The sequence below is a fragment of the Oncorhynchus nerka genome, linkage group LG1, assembly GCF_034236695.1.
Source record: "Oncorhynchus nerka isolate Pitt River linkage group LG1, Oner_Uvic_2.0, whole genome shotgun sequence".
NCBI lineage: Eukaryota > Metazoa > Chordata > Actinopteri > Salmoniformes > Salmonidae > Oncorhynchus > Oncorhynchus nerka.
Genome location: NC_088396.1, coordinates 38,362,467 through 38,376,262, shown reverse-complemented (window position 1 = coordinate 38,376,262; position 13,796 = coordinate 38,362,467). Strand labels below are relative to the sequence as shown.

Here is a 13,796-nt window from a genome sequence, read left to right as displayed (position 1 = left end):
TTGCTGTGAGATGTTACCACTCTCTTCCACAAAGGCACCTGCAAGTTCCCGGACATTTCTGGGGGGGAATGTTCCTAGCCCTCACCCTCCGATGCAACAGGTCCCAGACGTGCTCAATGGGATTGAGATCCGGGCTCTTCGCTAGCCATGGCAGAAGACTGACATTCCTGTATTGCAGGAAATCACGCACAAAACGAGTAGTATGGCTGGTGGTATTGTCATGCTGGAGGGTCATGTCAGGATGAGCCTGCAGGATGGGTACCACATGATGGAGGAAGATGTCTTCCCTGCAATGCACAATATTGAGATTGCCTGCAATGACAACAAGCTCAGTCCGATGATGCTGTGACACACCGCCCCAGACCAATGACGGACCCTCCACCTCCATATCGAACCCGCTCCAGAGTACAGGCCTCCAGAGTACAGGCTCATTCCTTCGACGATAAACGCGAATCTGACCATCACCCCTGGTGAAACAAAACCGCGACTAGTCAAGGAAGAGCACTTTTTGCCAGTCCTGTCTGTTCCAGCGACGGTGGGTTTGTGTCCATAGGCGACGTTGTTGCCGGTGATGTCTGTTGAGGACCTGCCTTACTACAACAGGCCTATAAGTCCTCAGTCCAGCCTCTCTCAGCCTATTGCGGACAGTCTGAGCACTGATGAGGGATTGTGCGTACCTGGTGTATCTCGGGCAGTTGTTGTTGCCATCCATTACCTGTCCCACAGGTGTGATGTTCGGATGTATCGATCCTGTGCAGGTGTTGTTACACGTGCTCTGCCACTGCGAGGATGATAAGCTGTCCGTCCTGTCTCCCTGTAGTGCTGTCTTAGGCGTCTCACAGTACGGACATTGCAATTTATTGCCCTGGCCACATTTGCAGTCCTTGCAGCATGCCTAAGGCACGTTCACGCAGATGAGCAGGGACCCTGGGAATCTTTCGTTTGTGTTTTTCAGAGTCAGTAGAAAGGCCCCTTTAGTGTCCTAAGTTTTCAGAACTGCAAGCTGTTAGTGTCTTAACGACTATTCCACAGGTGCATGTTCATTATTTGTTTATGGTTCATTGAACAATCATGGAAAACAGTGTTTAAACCCTTTACAATGAAGATCTGTGAAGTTATTTAGATTTTTACGAATTGTCTTTGAAAGACAGGGTCCTGAAAAAGGCACTTTCTTTTTTTGCTGAGTTTATATATTTTTTATTTAACCTTTATTTAACTAGGCAAGTTATTACCACAACATAATCTGAAACACAATCAAAACAAACTGCAAACGCATCCAACAAGTTTGTAGTCACAAGCTTGATGTAGTCATTGCGTGCTATGAATATAAGATCAAATGTATAATTTTTTAGATTTTAATCGATAAGAATCTTTAGGGGTGCCAATAATTTCATACCCCACTGTATATCTGTAATGAGTTTTTGTTATTTTTCCTGTGAATACTTTACTGTATATGGCCTAACTGCAGAGTGCAGACTACGGTCTCTCTGCATGAACAGAGATCCTCCATGCACTGTTCTGATGTACTTCTTATAGTCAAGATGTTCACCTCCTCTCTACAGTCTGGCTTTCAGGAAATACATGCCCGTTTCTGTTAACTTCCAGCATTAGCTAGTTAGCTAGCTAGCTAACATTAGGCTATAACTTGCAATGCAAATGGCCCTGAGATACGAATAATATTACTACACAGATCATACACTTAACGTTATCTAGCGAGAGAGCCAGCTAACATTAGCTAGCTAGCTAACAGTACACTTTAACATAAAATGAAAACAACTTTTTGACTGAATTAGATATGTGTAATTTCTGAAAATGTAGCTAGCTAGACTATCTTACCCGTATGTATACATGGATGGAAACGTCTCCCTCTGTCACAAATGCCATGGTTGCCTTAGTTTGAAGATGTAATCTGGAGACAGGTGTTTTATACAACAGCCTTCTGTTTGTTCTCTTTTCGACTCTGTCTGCATATTTGCAATAAAACGCCAGAATTTTCTCCATCTCCTTAGCTATCATATTCTAATTCCACTGTGCATTACACTGATTTCAAAACTCGGTCCTCCAGAAAGTGGAGAACAACACCTTTGCAGTATCTTTCAAAAAAGACGCGTTAGAAAGGATTACCTACACATACTGACTAGCTCATGTTATAGACAGAAGTGTGCTACATGGCAGACCAATCCAAATTAATCTTTCGGCATGCATTAGCCTACCCATTATCTCAGCTAATCATGGCTAGCGGGAAGGCTACTGGCTTTTTCTGTGGATAAATCAACTAGGCTCGTAATTGAACAATTTTATTCATATTTACAGATGGCATACAAGTTTGTTATTAAGGCACATGAAACTTTGATTAAACGAATGTACGTTCAAATGGCTCTCCTGTGAAGTAGTCATGCGCGACATATGCCTAGTTTCCTGAAATTAGTCAAATATGGGCACTCGTTCTGGAATGGGAAATAATTTAATATAAAATAATGGCAAGGGACTTATAAGCATATATTGTCTGCTAAATGAACAAGCCTACAGCCTCTGGAATGGTACTTAGCCAGATAACATACAGTAGGCCAACTCATATTCACGTTATCTGAAATAAATGTTTCTTCATAAGATATTGTTTCTTTAGACCTTATTAAAATAAATAATGGATTTATTGTGATGGTGTATATTCAATTGATTTATTAGACTTTTTTAAATGTAGATGTTCCAAAAGCATGCATCAGTGGCTTGTATAGCTTGTATGGCTTGTATGGCTTGCGTGGAGGCCTGGAGATGCTAAATTTGCATGACAATAACAGGCTGACAAAATGTCATGAACGCCACAGCCCTAATTGGAACACTCTGTCGTACACGTCGATCCAGAGCATCCCAAACATGCTCAATGGGTGACATGTCTGGTGAGTATGCAGGCCATGGAAGAACTGGAAAATGTTCAGCTTCCAGGAATTGTGTACAGATCCTTGCGACATTGAACCATGCATTATCATGCTGAAACATGAGGTTATGGTGGTGGATGAACAATGGGTCTCAGGATCTCGTCATGGTCTCTCCGTGCATTTAAATTGCCATTGATAAAATGCCAATGTATTTGTTGTCCGTAGCTACGGACCATAAAATGTTGTGTGCCCGAACAAAATGTTATCATAATATATGCACAAACTATTTCCGAACTGTTTTGTCTGGGAAGCATGTGGATGCTTTAAGACAAGGGCACATTCTAGATGGGGGAATCACTGTCTCAGAACAACATTCACCCCTGAAAACCTTTGACGCCCTGGTTTAAAAAGGGCACAGGTTAAAATATATGGTGGAACAGGAACTGGCAGCATTCATTAGTCATTTGCGTGACTCAGACGCAGGAAGGAATATCTGTTGTATGACTTGTCATATAGATAGGTGTCCTCCTGGTCAGTGAACCGAGAAAGGAAACTATTGCCCTAACATGTTCACAAAGGAAGCTTGAGTCAACTGACAGTAGACTATCTGAAATTTGAGCAGTCATATTAGAGGAAGATCAGACTCTAACAGTGAAGAGAAATAGTGAAAGGTGCTACGGTATATACTGTATGCCCATTGCCCAGGCTAGGAGGGTACTACTATTACTGTCTTAACAAGTTCACAAAGGAAGCCTGAGAGAACTGGCACTTGACTATAAACCTTATTTGCTATAAGTGCACTACTTTTATCCAGAGCAGGTCAAAAGTAGTGCACTAAATAAGGAATAGAATGCCATTTTCGGATTTTGACTATGAAAAAAATACTTTGACTACACACTGTACATTCACTGAGTAAGGTACACTAGATCCCGTGTCCTGTTCTTAGTAGCTGGGAGGCAATCAGTCAGTCACTCAGAGGCCATGTTCTTCCAATGATCCCCAGAATGAACAGATGTACACAGACGAGTCCTGTGGATGAGCTGTTCCCTTTAACCCACCCTTCCCCACCACCACTCGCTGCATGCAATATCCTGTGGTCGATCTCTTTATATAAAACAGATGTAAAGACTCAAACACAATCGCCTGAGAAATGTCATAACTGTTTTTAGGGGGTAGATCAGCTTTAATATTGCAGATAGATTGTAGCTTCCATCAATGTAATTGTCTGCATCATTTTCATTTGATACGTTACAGCCTTATTCTAAAATGTATTAAATAAAAAGAATCCTCAGCAATCTACACACGATACCCCATAATGGCAAAGTGAGAGAAATAACAGAAATACCTCATTTACATAAGTATTCAGACCCTTTGCTATGAGACTCGAAATTGAGTCCACCTGTGGTAAATTCATTTGATTTGGAAAGGCGCACACCTGTCTATATAAGGTCCCACAGTTGACAGTGCATGTCAGAGCAAAAACCAAGCCATGAGGTCGAAGGAATTGTCCGTAGAGCTCAGAGACAGGATTGTGTCGAGGCACAGATCTGTGGAAGGGTACCAAAACATGTTTGCAGCATTGAAGGTCACCAAGAACACAGTGGCCTCCATCATTCTTTAAATGGAAGAAGTTTGGAACCACCAAGACTCTTCCTAGAGCTGGCCGCCCAGCCAAACTGAGCAATCAGGGGAGAAGGGCCTTGGTCAGGGAGGTGACCAAGAACCCAAGTTCCTAGAATTCCTCTGTGGTGATGGGAGAACCTTCAAGAAGGACAACCATCTCTGCAGCACTCCACCAATCGGGTCTTTGTGGTAGACAAAAGCCACTCTTCAGTAAAAGGCACATGACAGCCCGCTTGGAGTTTGCCAAAAGGCACATAAAGGACAGACCATGAGAAACAAGATTCTCTGGTCTGATGAAACAAAGATTGAACTCTTTGGCCTGAATACCAAGCATCATGTCTGGAGGAAACATGGCACCATCCCTACGGTGAAGCATGGTGGTGGCAGCATCATGCTGTGGGGGTGTTTTTCAGCAGCAGGGACTGGGAGACTAGTCAGGATCGAGGGAAAGATGAACGGAGAAAAGTACAGAGAGACACTTGATGAAAACCTGCCCCGGAGTGCTCAGGAACCACAGACTGGACAACGACCCTAACAGGACAACGACCCTAAGCACATAGCAAGAAAACGCAGGAATGGCTCCGGGACAAGTCTCTGAATGTCCTTGAGTGGTCCGATTGAACATCTCTGGAGACCTGAAAATAGCTGTGCAGCAACGCTCCCCATACAACCTGACAGAGCTTGAGGGGCTCTGCAGAGAAGAATGGGAGAAACTCCCCAAATACAGGTGTGCCAAGCTTGTAGTGTCATACCCAAGAAGACTAAAGGCTGTAATTGCTGCCAAAGGTGCTTCAATAAAGTACTGAGTAAAAGGTCTGAATACTTATGTAAATGTATTATTTCTGTTTTTATTTGTAATAAATTAGCAAACAATTCGAAAAACCTGTTTCTGCTTTGTCATTATGGGGTATTATGTGTAGATTGATGAGGAAAAAAACGATTTAATCAATTTTAGAATAAGGCTGTAACCTAACAAAATGTGGAAAAAGTCATCCACATATATAAATGTTCTAACTGTGATAATTTCAATTTCTTACTATTTAATTACATAGGGGTTTGTGTGTTGGGGAGTTTTGTTATGTTATGGCCGTGCAGTAACAAGCAAATCATTGTGCTAAAAACGATAATCATACAAGCACTTGATCAAGTTATGTCAGTTGCAATCTGCTCAGGAGAGGAGAACCTACAGATGATCATATCATTCTATGGGAGAAACCCTCAGCTCAGATCAGCTGTCATTTGTGCCACATTGCAGAGTCGGCTTCGTTCTTTCAGTAGCATTTGGGGCCATTTATCCTAAATGTGTTGTTACAACTCATTCTCAACAGTAACAGCTGTCAATATTCTCACCAGGCCCCTTAGGCAACAGCGGGTGGTGTGGGTGGTATGGTGTGCACATATATGTGCATCCCTTTGAATCAAAGGCAATAACCTACAGTTGTCATTTGTTCTTCCAAGTTTATCTATTTAATGATGAAACATCCACCTTGATATTACAAGAGATTATCATTCTAATATAAGTGCTTTTGAAAGCAGACTTTATCTCTGATGTGTGTGTGTGTGTGTGTGTGTGTGTGTGTGTGCCGGGCAGTCTGTCAGCTGTTCCTCAGCTCGGACGCCTTGGTGACAAGGGGACAGCCCTAGCTGTTGTCTGAGGCCCTTGTGTGTGGGGGGTCAATGTCCTACCAGCTGCCACAAGCACACCAAGAGGTGCGATGACAACCTGGAAGCCACACTGAGCCAAATATACCTGGTTAAGCAATCAGCCTAGCCTGTACTTCAATTGTCAGAACATGTCCGTCTTTTACAAGCGATAATTCAGAAGCATTGACACCTAGCGACTCTTTGAGAATGATAACAAAAGGTGTAAAGACCGGCCACCCACACATGAGATGTTAGTAATAGGTACGTTAAAACCACAAGAGTTCTTAATGGTCTTTTCCAATCTGTCTCTTTTAAGGAAGTTCCACACTTTTCTCAACACTGAGGATAAGGAGCTCGGGGATACTGTTACAGTTCTGCCATGACCGCATTCATGCCGATTCTACTCTGAACACACATTGCGCAACATATTTGTTGCATTATATTTGAAAAGTCTTACATGGTTCAAGTTACTCAGAGAAGACAAATGCAGCATGCATCCACATACGATCCTCGTCCCGTCAGGTTCTCCCATCTAATGAGAGGATTCCAAAACAAACCACCTCAAAATGGACTGAACCCACAACCAGAGTTCTGTTCTGAGCCGGAGAGAGGCCGACGCAATGGCGACAGGCAAGCAGCGAGCTAGTGGACATGTGGGAGTTGGTGTAGAACAGGGCTCTCTAACCCTGTTCCTGGAGAGCTACCATCCTGTAGGTTTTAGCTCCAACCCTAATCTAGCACACCTGATTCTAATAATTAGCTGGTTGATAAGGTGAATCAAGTTAGTTACAACTGGGGTTGAAAGAAAAACCTACAGGAGGGTAGCTCTCCAGGAACAGGGTTGGACAGCCCTGGTGTAGAAGAACCAAATGGTTTCTTTGCAAGCAGCTAAATGCTTTCAATGCGCTCCCCTCGTCTCCTAGTCTAACACAGAGGAGTCTGTGGCCTGGCACAAAGTAAGGCACTTAATATTTCTCATCATATGGAATGTAATACGATTACATTCAGCCCCTATGGGCAAGTCAGCAAGTCAACTTTGCTTTGTAGCTACGGGAGGCCTTTGGATAAATCATAACTTACATCTGAGGCCTCTCCCTTTCTCAAAACCCCAGTGTTGGAGGCCCAAACAGAGCATGCACACACGCCACACACACTCACACACACACTGTTGAATATGCTGTGTGTTCTGCAAGCGGCCTCTCTATAGACCTGACGCTCTGCATCAGATTAAAGCCCACGGCAAACACTGAAGACAATACACCATTGTCTGGGAGTCCATGTCAGTCTTAGGAACAACCAACACAGTGAATCTGGTCATTCATTGACAATGGTGAGTAAGATAGGAGAAGACACAGTGGTGTTAATAATGATACTCTGTCTGGGCTGCTGCCAGCTGCTGTGAAAGGAAAGTTTCCGTGATGGAACCGCAGATCATCTTGTTACCCTGGCTAACCCGCTATAGGAGGTGATTAGCAGTAGGATCAAGGCAACCCTCTCAGATTAACCACATGCTGAGCTCAGATCTCTCCAGTGTCCGCCAGGCTTGGTGTTGGTTCAGAGCGTTAGGACGAACAAGAAGTAAGGAGAACCAGGCACATGGTTCGGCTACATTTGGCTATATATTATTACGATTATATATATATATATATCTTGGTGCCAGTGGACTGGAAAAGCTTGACTGGTAGTGTACTGGAAACCAAACACAACTCATGTTTTTTTCTCAAGGCATTTAGCTGGTTGAGCAAAGTGGGCCGGTCCAGTTGTGGTTATCTCTGTGTTAGCGCAGAGCTCTGCAGCTTAAACCCAATGGTTTATTTTAGGGTGAAGTAATTAAATAAATGTTGTGTCCACCACTCCAACTGGCTAACTTGCTTTGACCTATAGAATCACTGCTAAAAGCCTGTGTTTGGAGAACTCTGGCCGTGGGGCTGGGTATCGTTTCAAGATGTCATGGTGTTGACACATCATATATAACACAATGTAAATTGTATACATGATTTAATCTGTTGAAGTTTCATTCCTTCTTCCCTCAGAGAACAGTGTGAAGGCAGGCTGGGACTACAGAGTTATGAAGTCCAGAGGCCCCAAAGTCGTACCCTACTCCCTATGTAGTGCACTTCTTTTGACTCGGACCATTGTTAAAACTAATGCACTATAAAGAGAATAAGGTGTCATTCCGGATACACCCCTGGAGTCCAAAGGCCCCCAAAATATCCCCACTTTGGTGCCTGTGATTGTGACTGACTGGGAGAATTTTGTTAAATAAATGGGTAGGTCTAGAGGAAATAGATCATTAGGCGTTGTTGCGTGACTTACAGAAACCTGGAAATAGTGTTTCCTCGAGAGAAACCATGTCCTCCGTAATTGTAGCCTAGCTTCTTGCTTTTTGATGAGGGCGACTCACTGTGCCTCCCGCCTCCAAAGATTGATGACATCAATCATGATGTAATGAGGTTGTCAGTGATTTTACCATACAGCACTTAAATGGATAGTTAAAACCACATTGGACTCTCTCCTTTACTTTTACAATTACGTGTTTTTTTTCACAGGAGGCCATACATGGTTTCCCGTTTTCTTTCGATAACAACAGATGTAAATTCTCTCAACCTCACATTCCATGGCACTGTGTGTCTTAGTAAGGACTCGTTCTCGTTGCTGGCCCTGTGAGAGATGGAGAGGGGGGTGAGGTGGGGTCTAAGTACTCACTCCTAGGCCTAGCTGGCCCTGTGAGAGATGGAGTGGAGAATGAGAGGGGACAAGGCCAGGCAGGGCAAGTTGCTACTCTCCCTCTTCCAGACCGGATATGATGTGATCCTATTTAACCCCAGACACTTGAAAGAGAATGAGCCAGATGCCTCGAGGGTATGGTATAACAGACACTAAAAAGCCTTGATTGTGTCCACTTGCCATCCCAAGCCAATGCAGAGAGGAACTCAAAGAGGGACCCTGAAAACAAATGAATGTAGCTTCTCTGCCGACTGCCGTCACTTCACTGGTCCCTGTGTTTTCCCCTTCCCTCCACCTTCCCCCTCATCTCAAGTACAGCCTCGCTGTAAGAAGAGTGCGCCGTGGCGGACTAGAATAGTTCAACACATAGATGTCTTTTTACAGCTCCCTAAATGGCCATTAAATGCCCATCAATTGAGCTCCAGACATGAGTGTACTTCAGCCACCCTCCACCCCCACACAGCTCCCCCCGGCCTGGGCTGAAGGAAGGCTGCAAGGTCCTGCTAGACACCCAGTATTGTCCAACACTCTCAAAGTGGTGTCTCCGACGGGTCTAGAATGATAATGCTCTTTTCACTCGATGGCAACCACTCGTTGTACACAACGTCAGAGGTATACGTCATCTAGTAGGGAAACAGTGTTGGGCTCAACAACGTGTTGCAAAACATATAGCAGGCTTAACAACACTGGTGGGAAGGTGGCATGTTCATTTTGTCTTTTACAGCAATGGAAATATGAAAATATAGTTTAAATGCACTGTAGGGCATTTTGGATATGATTCAACCATCAACGATTTGCCTATATTAAAACGGTGTGGTTTGTAATCATAATGGCCTAATATAACCACGTAATACGGCCATCAGAACAGAAACATAATTGTGGGAAAGCAGCCGTTCTGGGAAACATGTCAACTATAGAGATACAGCAGCTGTAGTTCTTTCTTTTACATCAAGTAGATTTCTAGACACAACAACTTTCTCAACTGTATACCCGCAACATTGGCTTTTCTCCTGGTAGAATCTCTGAGCAGTTTAAAGGGACTGCAATCTAGGAATGCCATGCTGTAGTAAATGGCTTTATCAGAACAGTATATTATCTTAGCTCACTGAGGTGTGAGAGGAGAGAGAGAAAGAGAGAGAGACAAGAAACCCCTGTTCTTTATAGGGGGAGGTCTGTCCTCTTCCTGTCCTTCTCAGAGTCATTCAAACTGACCCTCCTGCATACTAGACCTCATCAGAATGTGTGTTTTTAAGTCCCCCCACCTCTCCTCCTTTCCCTTTTCCAGTATTCGGTTCATTACATTTCTGCAGACTTCCAGAGAAGAAAAACGGCAGATCAATAAAGTAGGGAGAGCTGTGGAGGGACGTGTGAAAGAGAGAAACAGAGGGTAAGGGGAACATAGAAAAGAGAGAGAGGCTGGCTCTGGCTTGGGAGATGAAAGTGACATCGCCACCATGGGTTTCAGAGCCTAGAGAAAAGAACCCCAAGCAGAGCTTGAATAGGCTGAATAGCCCCATCATTTCTTTACATTCTTTCACTCTCCCCAGGCCTGACTGCTGGAACTCTTCATTGAGCACAATGGCAAATGCACTAAAACTTTTTTCTTATGCTAATGTTCCCGCAACTGCATGGGCATCAACGCATTAAATTAAAATCACACTCATGGTGGACACACAGACATGTATCCACCATGCGCAACACAGATGCATACCACCACGGAGGCTTTTTTGAAAGAGTCAGAGCTTTTTCCTTGAGCATTTGTCTATTCTTACTTTTCGTTTCTTTCTTTTCACTGTTTTCTTTTCACTTTATTCTCTAGAGAACATACTATTGTTCCTTTGTAAAAATCCTGCAGTTTTAACATTCTTCAGTAAGCCCATGACATCAAATAACTTGAACCATTCCTTTCATCAGTTTTACATTTGAGTTGATGAATATCACCGATTTAAGGAATTCATTTGACATTTAAACTATATCCTTTGAATTGATATACAATCCTAAAACCATGTCTATTCTTTTTTATTTGTGGTTCTATAACTGATCTGAGACCAAAACGAGGATGGTGTCGATATTATTAGTTCAGGCGTGAGCCTAGGGATTATTAACACACACTCTAGATGGGTAAAAGCCAACAGTAAATACAGCTGTTTTTACCTGCACAAAAGCGTCAAGTGTTTGTTGATTACTCAGGCTACAGTGCAAACAGGCGAACAACTGACAATTTTTCAACAATAAGTACACAACTCCGACTGACATAGGAGATTCAAGGAGGTGCCCTTAATTCCACAGCATGTCAAGCACTTCAAACATTTATTGCAAGTTTTTAAATGAGAGGGATCTTGAAATAATCAGTACACGGAGTGAAGTGAGTGCACACTTGAGCACCAATCACTTTCTTTTACGTCAACTTGTAGCCACTGTGTATGGGCCTACAGCCAGTCTGCCACAAACGTTAGAATGTAGAATGTAGCCTATGAAATGTGTCAATCTGAAACCACTCACTTTCTTTTACGTCAACTTGTAGCCACTGTGTATAGGCCTACAGCCAGTCTGCCACAAACGTTAGAATGTAGCCTATGAAATGTGTCAATCTGAAACCACTCACTTTCTTTTATGTCAACTTGTAGCCACTGTGTATAGGCCTACAGCCAGTCTGCCACAAACGTTAGAATGTAGAATGTAGCCTATGAAATGTGTCAATCTGAAACCACTCACTTTCTTTTACGTCAACTTGTAGCCACTGTGTATAGGCCTACAGCCAGTCTGCCACAAACGTTAGAATGTAGCCTATGAAATGTGTCAATCTGAAACCACTCACTTTCTTTTACGTCAACTTGTAGCCACTGTGTATGGGCCTACAGCCAGTCTGCCACAAACGTTAGAATGTAGAATGTAGCCTATGAAATGTGTCAATCTGAAACCACTCACTTTCTTTTACGTCAACTTGTAGCCACTGTGTATGGGCCTACAGCCAGTCTGCCACAAACGTTAGAATGTAGAATGTAGCCTATGAAATGTGTCAATCTGAAACCACTCAAAATGATGATAGACAAGACAACAACATTTGGGAACAGATGTCCCTAATCCTTCTATAGAAGTTAAAACTTCCAGAAATATGCACAAAATGTATTGCAAAATAAAAGTTACTGTTTACATCGAACTGTGCACACATTTTTAGGATCATATTTAAAGATGCAGGTCTAGGCTACTACTCTGCTGGGCATTTGGAAGTCAGTAGAAGGGTTGACGCCGCGGCTTTCGGATCACATCTCTTCATATATGGATCAAGTTGCAAGACAGAATGTTTTGGATTCCAATGTCAGTTAAGTTCAAAGTGCAAATGTGATGTGGAGTTACCCAAACCCCATCTGTCCTTGACACGCAAGATTATTCAATGTGACTGCAGGATAGTGGTTTACATTTAAACAGATATAGCTTGTCTATTGCATTCAGCATCAAGAGGTTTCAAATAAGAAATTAATTATTTGTTTTAAAATGTCTCCAAGCTTGTCATCTAGGCTAGTCTACACCACAACAAAAACTTTCCTTACCTTGAATAGTTTCTCTTTAGACCCCGATGCTGTTTTTTTTCTCACTTTGTCCGAAGACTCTGCAAGTATTTCGAGAATTAAGCTTAAGTGTACCTTTTCAAGGAAAACAGCCGAGGCCGGCTTTGTACTTTAAGAAAAGTTTGAAAGTCTATTCAAAGTTCGGAACACGGCATCCCTCGGATAACTCATTTAACACGGAGGAGCGCAATTACTCGCATCTAACTTTTACAATCCATCATCTTCAAGCGGTAACGTTTTCTCACTCACCTTTGAGTTTTTACATAAGAAAGCGCATGACATGTTTTCGCCAGAATACGTGGCTGAAAATGTAAACTAAAACTAGATTTTAATCGACAGTTGTTCTAGACATGCGGTGGTGAGATCTTCAAGCTGATCTGTTTTCAATCCGATCCCCTCTTTCTCTCCCCCTCTCTACCCTCCACCTCCTCCGTGCTCCCTGTTGAGTTGAGCCATTTGCTGCTCCAGATGGGCCGGACTAACTCATTCCAGCAGTTGGACTCAGGTACAAGTTAGATAAAGTTTAATTATTGTTCGATTTCACAGACTTCAGGCAGGAACGTTACTGGGAGATAATTTTGTCAGATACACATTGGCTATTCAATTGAGAATAGGAGCATCATTGCAACTGACTAGGAAATCACCCAACTGACCCCCCCCCACATTAACGTATTTTTTGGCCATAACATATTTTGGGGTAATTGATATCTTCTTCCCCGTCTCCATTTGTCTTGGCATATCCTCACAGCGGCAACACTGATGAAATCATAGCCTACACAAAGCACATCATCAGGCATACTTTCCGCCATTATCAACAGTGCCTGGTACTAGCAAGTTACAGGATGTGTCCGACTTTAACACTTGGAATGCGGATGTGGGTATATGTATATATATCAGGCCTTTCTGATTAATGTGTCTGAGCAACATGATGTCTGTGAGTTGAATAACGGTTTGTGTGGATAATAGGGTAGTCCAAACAAAGCTGTTTTCTGGACTATTTGAAGGTACCTCTGTTTTGTGTCATTGTCAGTAAAAGTCTCATAATTCTCAAAAAGAAAAATAACAGAACAGTCATGACAGTCTTTACCTATTTATCAGACAACTCAAATGCTTGTGTTCATGTGTTGTTTACCCGCTTTTTTCTTCTCTCACTTTTCTTGTGTGTTTAAAAAAATACATCTATATTATTACGTTTATTCTGCATTATTGGGAAAGAGCTCGCAAGTTAAGCATTTCACTGAACTGTTTTACTCCTGCTGTATCCTGTGCATGTGACAACTTTTAACCTTTGAAACATCTTGGAGTTTGGGTTTGACCCATGATCACCAATTCATCGGATATTGAGGGAAACAGTGAC

General features: G+C 42.7%; 1 protein-coding gene across 1 annotated transcript in view; it reads right to left on the bottom strand.

The window, feature by feature from the left end:
• LOC115129810 (zinc finger protein GLI2-like) overlaps nt 1–12,993 on the bottom strand; it is a 114,358-nt gene extending 101,365 nt beyond the window's left edge. The window contains exon 1 of the mRNA XM_065018516.1: nt 12,422–12,993. The gene's annotated coding sequence lies outside the window, so the exon portion shown is untranslated. The remainder of the gene's footprint in view (nt 1–12,421) is intronic.
• Nucleotides 12,994–13,796: the final 803 nt, after the last annotated feature.